This window comes from Ascaphus truei, chromosome 2 (assembly GCF_040206685.1).
Source record: "Ascaphus truei isolate aAscTru1 chromosome 2, aAscTru1.hap1, whole genome shotgun sequence".
Lineage (NCBI taxonomy): Eukaryota > Metazoa > Chordata > Amphibia > Anura > Ascaphidae > Ascaphus > Ascaphus truei.
The window spans coordinates 16477415-16488716 of record NC_134484.1 but is presented as its reverse complement, the minus strand read 5'-3'; positions in this window follow the sequence as shown (position 1 = coordinate 16488716).

Genomic DNA, 11302 nt, shown 5'->3' with positions numbered 1-11302 from the left:
TGGAAGTTTCTGTGGGGATTAATCCCTACCTAAGGCAGAGCCCTACATTTGGAGGCGCTGCACCACACAAGGAATCCGGTACCCCAAGCTCCCTACATTGCAGAGACTCAGCCTCCTGGGAACCAACTGGTGAGCCCCACAGCATCACAGTACCATAACACCTATTTACCAGCAAATCACCTTTAGGGGGCAGGGATAGGGGTGTTACACTTGGTTAAATGGTTACACTTAGATTAACACCATTAAATTACATATGTTGGATATATAGATTGGAATAGAGATATCACCATTTAACCAATGTATTAAGCATAGTAATTAGGAAATAAATAACCAGATTTGCTTGTACCAGCTTAAAATTGACTGGAGGTATAAACCCACCATCACATTCACTTGGCATTTTTTGTTTAAACTTAAAATCAAGTTTTGCTATTGACACACAGATATACGTACTGTAGCTGCCCTATCTTATCTATCTTTGATTGTACCAGCCAAAATGAACTGGAGGTTTAAAAGTACTGTTTGATCACATTCACCAGTTTTGGTTAAAATTAAGTTTGGCAATTTATTTGGCAAACAATCCTTCACTTATCGACTCTTATAACCACTAGCTATAGCTCTCAATAAATTATGTTACTGCTCCCTACCTGTCCATGACTTTTCAATCCACTCAGTGTAGCAGCAAGTGAAGCAAAGTTGAAAGCACTACGGCAAAAAGAGGCGACATGAAAATAACTAATCAAATAAAGTCATAAAAATGTCCATAGGTGGCTCTGAAAACATATTTCCCACAGTAACCACGAATGAAGAGAAGTAAAACGATGTGCTAGACTTAATAACCATCCCCTTAAAAAAAAAAGCTGCTATCACATGGTTTTCTACAACCAATAGGATGACCCCCAAACCTATTGGTTCCAGTAGCATGTGATGACAGTCATTCTGTTTTGGAGACGTCGTCTTAAAGAGAAAGGAAGCTGAATCTTTCTGATTGACTTTCACTCCCATTTGATGGCTTGTATTTTTATTTGCAGGCTTTTTTTTTGGTTGGTACTGTATTGGCATTTTTATTAACTACAGTGCAGTAATGTTTTTTTTATTTGATGCATGTATTTTTTTTTTTAAGGTTGCCAATTGACTGACCGTGACAGACCATGCCCACAGGGCAATGGTGTGGTACTGTGCCAATCAATTGGTTTATTGGCTTTTTTTGTTTTATGGCAATGCAATGTGTTTTTTATTTGATGTATGTACTGAATTTATTTTTTTGCAGGTTACCCATTGACTGGCATATGGGTGTGCCACTCAATTGTTTGTTTGGCTTTGTTTGGATTTAAATTGAATGTGTTTTTAATTTGAGGCTTGTTTTGGAGATTGGCAGGTTGTATATTGCCTGGCATGGTGGCAACCTGACGATCTCCAAAACAAGCCTCAAATTAAAAACGCATTACATTTTAATCCAAAAAATGCCAAAAAACAAATTGATTTTTTGTTCTGCCGTGTGCCTATCAATTTGTTTTTTGGCATTTTTTGGATTAATATGTAATGTGTTTTTAATTTGAGGCTTGTTTTGGAGATTGGCAGGTCGCATATTGCCTGACATGGGTCTGCCACTGTGCCAATCAATTGTTTTTTGGAATTTTTGGATTTAAATTAAATGTTTTTAATTAGAGGCTTGTTTTGGAGATTGGTAGGTTATATATTGACTGGCATAGCAGGGCAAGGTTGTGCCACTATGCCAATCAATTGTTTTGGAATTTGTAATGTTTTTTTTTCCTATTTAATACTGCGGTTTATTTTGGGCTGTTTTTTTAGCTTGACCATTTATTGCTATAGTGTTAAAGCTTGCCCATATTTATTTGTGCCACTCAATGGGTGGATGGTGGGGGTTGTTGCCTGGGGGGTTGGTTAGGCCTCCCGGGTGGGTATTGGAGGAGAGTTAACCCCTTAATTACTGTAGTGGTTACTAACCGCTATGGTGATTAAGGTGTTAGGGGCCATTAGTTTGTATTTTTATTGTACTGTTGCTGACAACGGAGGACAAGGATTGTGATGAGGATAGGATAGCCTTCATCCTTGCATGGGTAAATGCAAGTTTTATTTACTTAATGCCAGCTAGGTAATATTTTATTTTAAATGGGCAAATGCACTATTATCCATATCTGGATAATAGTAATTTTGCCCATTACTGTACAGTATGTGTTAGGGTTTTTTTTGAGGGGTACAGGGGGTGGGTTGTGTATTAATACAGTATGTAGTAGGTATTGCAATGTTTATTGTGGGTAGAGGGATTCGGTGAAGTGGGTAATAGCCCCAAGGTGGGTGGTTAAGCCTCTTGGGTCGCTAATGGGGGATTTAATCCTTTCATACCATAGCGGTTACTACCACTAAGGTAATAAAGGGGTTAACCCTTCCCAATGCCCAACCGAGAGGCCTAACCACCAATCAAGGGGCTTTTACCCCTTCACTCACCGACTCACCTCCTCACCCCCAAGTATGTGGGGGCAGGGGGTCTTCAGAGCTGACCCACATTGATTTCAGCCTCAGGGACCCCCTATTTTCTGAGTAATAGTCCCTGGTATGGAGTGCCGGTATCCCCACAATGTTAAATTTTCTCGCGTCATGTGACCGGAGTATTTTAACATTGCGGGGATACGCCCCCCCATATCTGGGCCTGTGTCTCGGGAAGTAGCGGGTCCCTGAGGCTGAATTCAATGCCAGTTAGCTAAGGAGACCCCATTCTCATGTAAACTATTAGTAAAATTTAAATGTTAGTGTCAGAACCTGCTGAAAAGTGGCTTATCGCCCCTCACCCAGCTTCCTTAACTTTGCCAAAGACAAAGGTCATTACGCTCTGCTCATACTACTCTACCTCTCTGCAGCATTTATGGTGGAGCACCCTCTTCTCCTTCACATTTTCCATACTCTTGGCATTCGTAACAAAGCTCTATCCTGGATCTCCTCTTACCTCTCCCATCTTACTATCAGCATCTCTTCTGCTAACATCTCCTCCTCTATTGACCGCTCAGTGGGGGTGCCGCAGGGTTCTGTCCTGGTACCTCTCTTCTTTTCTCTGTACACACTCTCTCTAGGTGACCTAATCACATCTCTTGGGTTCAAATGTCACCTCTATGCTGACGACACACACATTTACTTTTCAACCCCTGACCATACACCTTCTGTACAGACCAAAGTTTCTGAATGTCTCTCTGCAATATTATCCTGGATGGCCCCCCGCCAACTTAAACTTAACATGGTGAAAACAGAGCTCCTCATACTTCCTCCCAAACCTGGCCCTACTACCTCCTTCCACATTAGTGTTGGAAGTTCAGTCATACACCCCAGTAGCGCAAGCATGATGCCTAGGGGTCACATTCAACTCCTCTCTAACTTTCTCCTCTAACATTCAATACGTATCAAAAACCTGTCGCTTTTTCCTCTGCAATATAACAAAGATACGCCCTTTCCTCTGTTGCTCGACTGCTAAAACTCTTAAACAGGCCCTCATTCTCTCCCGTCTTGATTACTGTAACCTCCTGCTGTCCGGACTTCCTGCCTCTCACCTGTCTCCCCTACAATCTATCCTAAACGCTGCTGCCAGAATCATTCTACTCTTTCCTAAACCTGTCTCAGTGCCTCCCCTGGTGAAATCCCTCTCCTGGCTTCCTATCAAATCCTGTATCACACATTCAATTCTCCTCCTCACTTTTAAAGCTTTACACTCTTCTGCCCCTCCTTACATCTCAGCCCTTTTTTCTCGCTATGCACCATCCACACTGTTGCGTTCCTCTCAATGATGTTTTCTCTCTACCCCCTTTGTATCTAAAGCCCTAGGAGCGCCAGTAGAGCGTGAAACGCGTAGAGGAGGAGGCTGTGCTGCAGCCTACTGTTCCAACTGTGTGTGTTCAATAAAGCTACTGTGTTCAAAATTCGGGATCTGACGTCATTGGGCTGTTTGCTGTCGCACCGGACTCACCTCTTTCCTTCCACCTTAAAACACCCCTGCTTAACGAAGCATATGAGTAGCCCCGTGGCTAACACTGTACACCTGATCCATAAAGCTTGGCCCCTTGCAGACACACTTACAAGTATACCCTCCTACTGTATCTGTATGTTCCTCCTACCAATTAGATTGTAAGCTCTTCAGAGCAGAGACTCCTTTTCCTAAATGTTACTTTTTTTGTCTGGAGCACTTATTCCCATGATCTGTTATTTGTATTAATTGGTATATATATGATTGTCACATGTATTACTATTGTGAAGCACTACTGTATGTGCCTTGATGACGCTTTATAAATAAAGAGAGACATACTTACATACATACATAAAACCCTTGCGATCGCCTGTTAGTGGTGCGCAGGTAGAGTGACTGATTCAGCCTCTCTCTTACTGCGCGTCACTTACAGACAGATATAACCCAGTAGGATTCACACTGCAGGGACCCCTGGTGTGTTAATCCGATGGGCCTTTATAAGATTAAGTGGCCGGCGCATCAGAAACAGATCAGTCCCATATACATATGTGTGTATATATGAGAATATCCGCTTGGACCTCTGCACTGAGGTTAATGATAAATATATAATCCCTATTGTACATTATGTTTAGGTTATTATAGCCTAAAAATAGCAAAATAATAATAATCAAAAACTTTAATGTATACCTTAATTACCAAACAGGAAGGTGGGTTCAGAAAGTCAGATCAAGATGCTTGGGTACGATAAGGCTACAAGTAGGACCTCAAGGGTCTAAATGTCAATGTCACCTACCTATTAAGTACAAATTACCCTGCTAACCATAATTTCAATTTAATGGATGGTAAAGATAATAGGTAGGGTAGACTAGGAGAGAAGGGGAGAATTCCCCATAGTATACATAGGGAAAGTGGAGCTGTAAAGTATTCCACACTTGGAGAGTGTGAGCAAAGACCTGCCCAACTCCAAAAACAAAAATCAGCTGGTTTTATTGAATAAATAAATAGATAAAGTTATAGATGATACAAGTCTGTCATTCTACTAGGAGACAGTAGATAAACTGTTGCAGCAAAAGGTATACTATCTCTCTTACATATCAATACTAGCTGACTAAGAAGTATAAAATAGTAGCCAACGAACACCCTATCTCATCCTCCTTTGTGAGAGCGATCTGCTGCCCACTAATGCAGTCTCTGACTAGTGACGCTCTGCACACACCTCTCCGATAAGCCGTCACACGGAAGTGACGTTAGACTTACCGACGTAAGTTTCCTGTACTCGGCTTCATCGGGGTGGGATCCTAGCTGGAAGGATGAGGGTTTATATTACCCTGTGATGTCATAGATAGGAATCTACACTATGAAAGCTGAGGGTGCTAACAATCTGTGGTGGGTACATGCAAAGCTGTCATTCAAAGCTGAATCTGGCTACCTACAGCTACCAGACCATCTGCAGTGAAGCACCACTGCAAGAACTGGAAGATTAACTTGAAAAGATTAAGGGCCTCATGCAGTAAGCGTTGATAAGGGTTTTTTCGGCATTTTATAGCCACAATTGGGTTTGAGATTCAGTAAGCGCCGATAAGTGCTTGATTTCGCTAGGTTTCGTAGCCGATAATTTTGTTATGGCCAGTCGCCTGCCGATAAGCCTGTTTTCGCCACTGATCGCCACTTTTTTAAATCGGCTGGATTCAAGTACCAAAATTATCTTATCGGGGCTGATCGGCACTACGAAATTGAGATGTTATGGCCAATTTCTCCCGCCAACTAAAGTTGGCAAGTTGGAGGGGAGAACGATCGCTAAGGCTGCCGGAACGGCACTTAGAAAAAAAAACTCTTCTGTACATCAATGGAGTCAATGGAGCGGGGACGTATAACAGTATAGTACTGTTTACGTTTCATTGCTCACAATACAAACGTCATTTGCATTACAGTGTGGGGGGCATTCCCTGCATTGTGTCACGGCTGACGTGTATTATTTGCATAACATTGTACTTTTAGATGTTTTCAGCATTTGCGTGTCACATTACTCATCATGTGATGATGTGTCAAGGGAAAATACTATACTCAACTCTTAAAGGAGAACCTCACATCATATCACACATTTTACTGAATTGAGCGACAATTGTTTACATGATGTCACACATGTCACACATACACCGTATATTCATGTTCCTTAACATTACACAATGCTTGTAATGTGTGACGCATGTTTAAACGTTCATGTACATCTTTATGCTCATGTTTACATCTAGGTTTGGTCCTCCCTATTTTCATGACGTCACTTATTGGACGCGCAATCACATTGCATGTTTACATTATAACCGTTGCATTACAAGCACTTCAACCTAACTTATACACACATCTACAGTAATTCATCATTGGGACACCTTGTAAACTCATTCTATAGCAACTATCCTCATTAAAGAAATGCATGCATATGCACACGACTAATCATTGTTGTCAACATGTGACAATAACATGGCTAATTACACATGTTACACCAAACTTTTCCCATGTCAATCTCAGCCTTTTTGTCTAATTACATGACTGACTGTTGCGTTCAGAAGTGTTACATGCATTGCACATTAAACTATTTATTTTCAAGCAATGTTTGTACAAAGCTTCACGTCACATCATTGTCAAATATCATCATTCCCTGCAGAATACACACAACAAATACTTATAACATCAACTGCACACAGCTTGCCACACAAGTACTTTATTATGCTAATGTAACACCTTGCATTTTACTATGTCACCTGACATCATCACATACCTATTTAAAGGACGCCCATTACCTGCTCATTCACAGCTACTCATTTCAAAATGTTGCGATTGTTTAGGAGACGGAGGAACATTCTTTTCTATGACATGCTTGCTGATCAAGAGAATGATATAGGGCAAGGGAGGGACAGACCGAGGGACAGTGACAGGGACAGGAACGCGGATACGACAGGGACAGGGAGAGGGACAGGCCGAGGGACAGGAGATCAGAGGAGAAGACAGAGGAGACAACTTGTGCCTCGTCCGCGTCTGTACAGGGAGAGAACCCTGTTAGATGGGATGAGTGAGGAGGAGATAGTAAGTCGCTATCGTTTGAGTTCAGCGGCAATCTTATCTCTGTATGAGGAGATAAGGGGAGATTTAGATTTTTTTACAGCCAGAGGTCGTGCAGTCCCTGGGCTTGTTAAAATGCTGTGCTCATTACATTATCTCGCTTCCGCGTCATTCCAGACAACTGTGGGCATAGTGGGCGGGGTCTCGCAATCTACATTCTCGCGGGCCTTTACCCAGTTTCTCTATGCACTCAATAGACGCGCTAGGAATTATATTCATTTTCCTACAGAGGCGACAGAGTGGCTGGAAGTCAGGACTGGCTTTTATAATATAGCAGGGATACCATGTGTGCTGGGTGCAATCGATTGCACACATGTTGCTTTGATTGCACCTAGTCAGAGTGAGCATGTTTACCGCAATCGTAAGCACTACCATTCACTCAATGTACAGGTGGTATGTGATGCCACGATGAGGATAATACATGTGGTACCCAAATTCCCTGGTTCCAGTCACGATTCCTCTATCCTGAGGAACTCTTCAGTCTTCCATGCGTTCCAAGAGGGACATTTTGAACATGGTTGGCTGCTGGGTGAGTACAGATTTAGATGTTCTAACACAAAACACATTTTTATTTAGGAATGTTGGCATTGTAGAATCTTATCACTAATGTCAGCTTATGTGTGCTCCATTCATTATAGGTGACTCAGGATACGGAATTAGGCCGTGGCTTTTGACTCCGGTGCTAAACCCTCAAACAGAAGCAGAGGAGAGGTACAATGCAGCCCATATCTCGACAAGATCTGTTATAGAGAGGACATTTGGCTTACTCAAGACCAGATTTAGGTGTCTGGACAGAACTGGTGGTGCTCTTCTATACAAGCCTCAAAAAGTGTCTGATATAATCCTTGCCTGTTGCATTTTGCACAATGTTGCACTCAGGCACAATGTACAATCAGACCTAGATGAGTCTTTGGTAGACGAGCATCCAACCCATGTAGCTGCTGAAAATGAACAAACAGCCAGTGGTGGCCAGACACGCCAGAATCTCATCAATTCATTTTTTTCTTGTAAGTAAAAACATATATGTTCCTAGTACTACTTTTATAGATTAATTATGTTATATTAACAATAATGTTTCTTAATATAACCTTCTGTTAGGACACAGATGAATATGGGTTGCACACCGTTCTTTTCTCTGCTGTGTGCACAAAGGGATGTGGCAGCGGTATGTTATTGTTGCACAGGTTATAGAATCCCTCTTCAATTGTACATTAGTTGTGTGTATGTGAATACAACTGGGGTAACAAAGCAGTCATATTTTATCATTGTGTTGTTCCTTATGCTAACACAATACACATACAGTAGTATGGCCATAGTCATTCATTCTTGAACTATGCTTACATACAATGTTATTGGTGCAGTGTAACATGTACATCCATATGATGTGTACACCAGGCTGCTTTACATTTTGAATGTCATTAAATATACATGGTGTTGCACATGTAACACCAAATACACACTTTGCTGTGTTGCTTACGGTACTGAAGATGGCATGTCAATGTTTGCTATTTATATATTGTTCCTTTGCATTATAGGTATATCTCCAGTATGACTGATCATGGTATGTATATTTGCTGACATCTGGCATAAGATGTGCCTACCTCAATATTCATAGAATTATTTTAACTAAAAACCCAACATATTGTTTAAAATACAAATGTTACATATATGTACTTTCTGTATCATGTACATGCATTTAGCTACTCTTGAGGTTTCATGTGCAATGTATTAGAAAATGATTTCTCACATTTCATCACATTTTATGTATGTTTCCTTATAAATTCCATTAATGTAATATAGAGGTGTTTGGAGAAAAGGGGATAACTGTACTTATTTGTTTACTTACGGGAGCTTATTCATCACGGATGAAATTGACTGATCATAACACTCCATGAATGAATGCCTGTAATCACAACAATGCGTACTACATCTTATATTTAGCAATGTAGGTGTTTATTAATGGGAATTAATAGTTAACATTAATTAAAATTTGTGACATGTGTATGTATAAGTCAGACGTGTGTGGATGTGTCCTACATGTACCAAGTGTTAAACTGTTAACAGAAACCACAATTTGGTCGCAAATGTTACTGTAATTTTGCATTTTTTTTTTCCCACTATGACAATGTTGGTAATATTTTTGGAATGTCAATCACGTCACTTCATCATTATCATTATGATAATTATCAAGTATTCTGACAATTGTAACGTCAATCACGTGCACATTAGCATAGACACACTTTTTAATACAACTGTTTGTGTCTGTATCAATTTGTGTAGGATCCATGTACTGTATAACACCGACAAATCATAACAGCAGCTTTATTAGGTTAGCTTATATCATCATATTGACTGTACTATTTATTTTTAGAACGTTTAATAAACACAGTAAACTATAGTTAGTTAGGTTAATGAAATATACACAGAAACGTACTTCATTACATGATGTTGATGTAATATTCAGAACATCATGCATTGTAGGGGACCACAACATCTAGCCAATAACATTATTTGCTACAGTCCCAAACCATTTTATCAACATACCCATGTAACAAGAGATTTTTAACAAGAAATGGCTAGTTGGTTGTAAGTGTCCTTTACATTGGGAGAAGGAGTGGCTCAGTCAGTAAAGACACACACTGGCACTGAGAGTTTGAAGCAGGGGAGTTCTGGTTCAAATCCTGGTGTCGGCTCCTTGTGACCTTGGCCAAGTCACTTTATCTCCCTGTGCCTCAGGCGGAAAAAAAATTGTACGCTCCACGGCCCAGGGACCTCAGCCTGAAAAATGTGTCTGTAAAGCGCTGCGTACAACTAGCAGCGATATACATGAACATGCTCATATTATTATTATTATTACATACTTTCGACAGTCATACGTTCCATTACACAATAGAATACACAAATGTGTTAGCAGAGTGGGAATGGTTGTTATATATAAAACACACCATGCCATAAAATGCTAGTAGTAATTAAAGAACACTCAATAAAAATTCATGAGGCACTCTTTTGCTACATCATTATGTTAATTAAGTGCTTATGCAATATAGGCATAAGGGTATCACATTTTTAATTGTTTGTTAATAAGCGCTGCAAGCAATATAAAATTAGTTCCATATGTAGTATAGTAGTCGGTGGCTCCTCCTCACAATCATCTCATATAAAGGTAGACTCTTCTGAAATCATACATTGATCCGATTGTATCTTCCCCGACATCTCTGAAATACAGCAAACACATGATGGTCAAAGATGGCACCTTACTATATATGTATCCGTGACAACGCGTTACGCAGCTATATATGATTGTGTACATACACACGTCACTCACTTATATGTTAGAAGTACAAGTGTACATCAGTATGTAATTTTGCATTACATTTGTAGCAGGCATAACTATGTATAGGAAGTGAACGTTGCCTGTATACTGACAAATGTGCGCGCACATCTTAGTGTGCGCACGCACTTCACGGTTGGGTCGACTAACTGTTAGCGCATGCGCAAAACAATGCGTACGTTGTGCCTTCAATACATGTTGAAAATACCAGTAAACATAAAATCTTTTTTTCAAATACAATGAAGACGAAACTACATTCGTTCTAAACGAGTACATCTGTATTATTTCTAAACAGACGTGTTTGGACAGAAAGCACGGCCGATAACACAATGCGCAAATGCAATACGTGTGACGTCATGTTAAGCCAGCGTCTAACAAACGCTAACACTTCTCCCACTCAATTAAGATTCGGCTAACGCCCAGTGTACGCCCCCAGTTTATGACACACTGCAGTTACCGTAACTATAACAAAACAACACAGCCAATAGGCTTTGAGGCGCGCACGTCGTTTGGGGGCGGGACTTACATCCGTAATCCTTTTTAAGGACGCCTTGGCCCATGACAAGGGTCCCAGGTCATACGTGGTGGACCCGGTGTTTTATTTTGTAGATGTTGCATGATAACAAAACAGGTATGTGTTAGAGTTATGGTAAAATGTTGATAATATGTTTAAAGGGATAGGAAAGTACGTATATTTATTCCGTCAGCAATGTGTACTACTCTTTCAGGTTCTACTATATTGTAATAGGAAACAATTTGTTTGCGATCGATACATGTTATGCAGTCTGCAATGTTACGCTGTATCCACGCATTGAAAGTGAAAATGGTGGTTAAAAAAAAATAAAAAAAATAAACGCAGAGTCAACGCATAAAGATTGTTATATTTA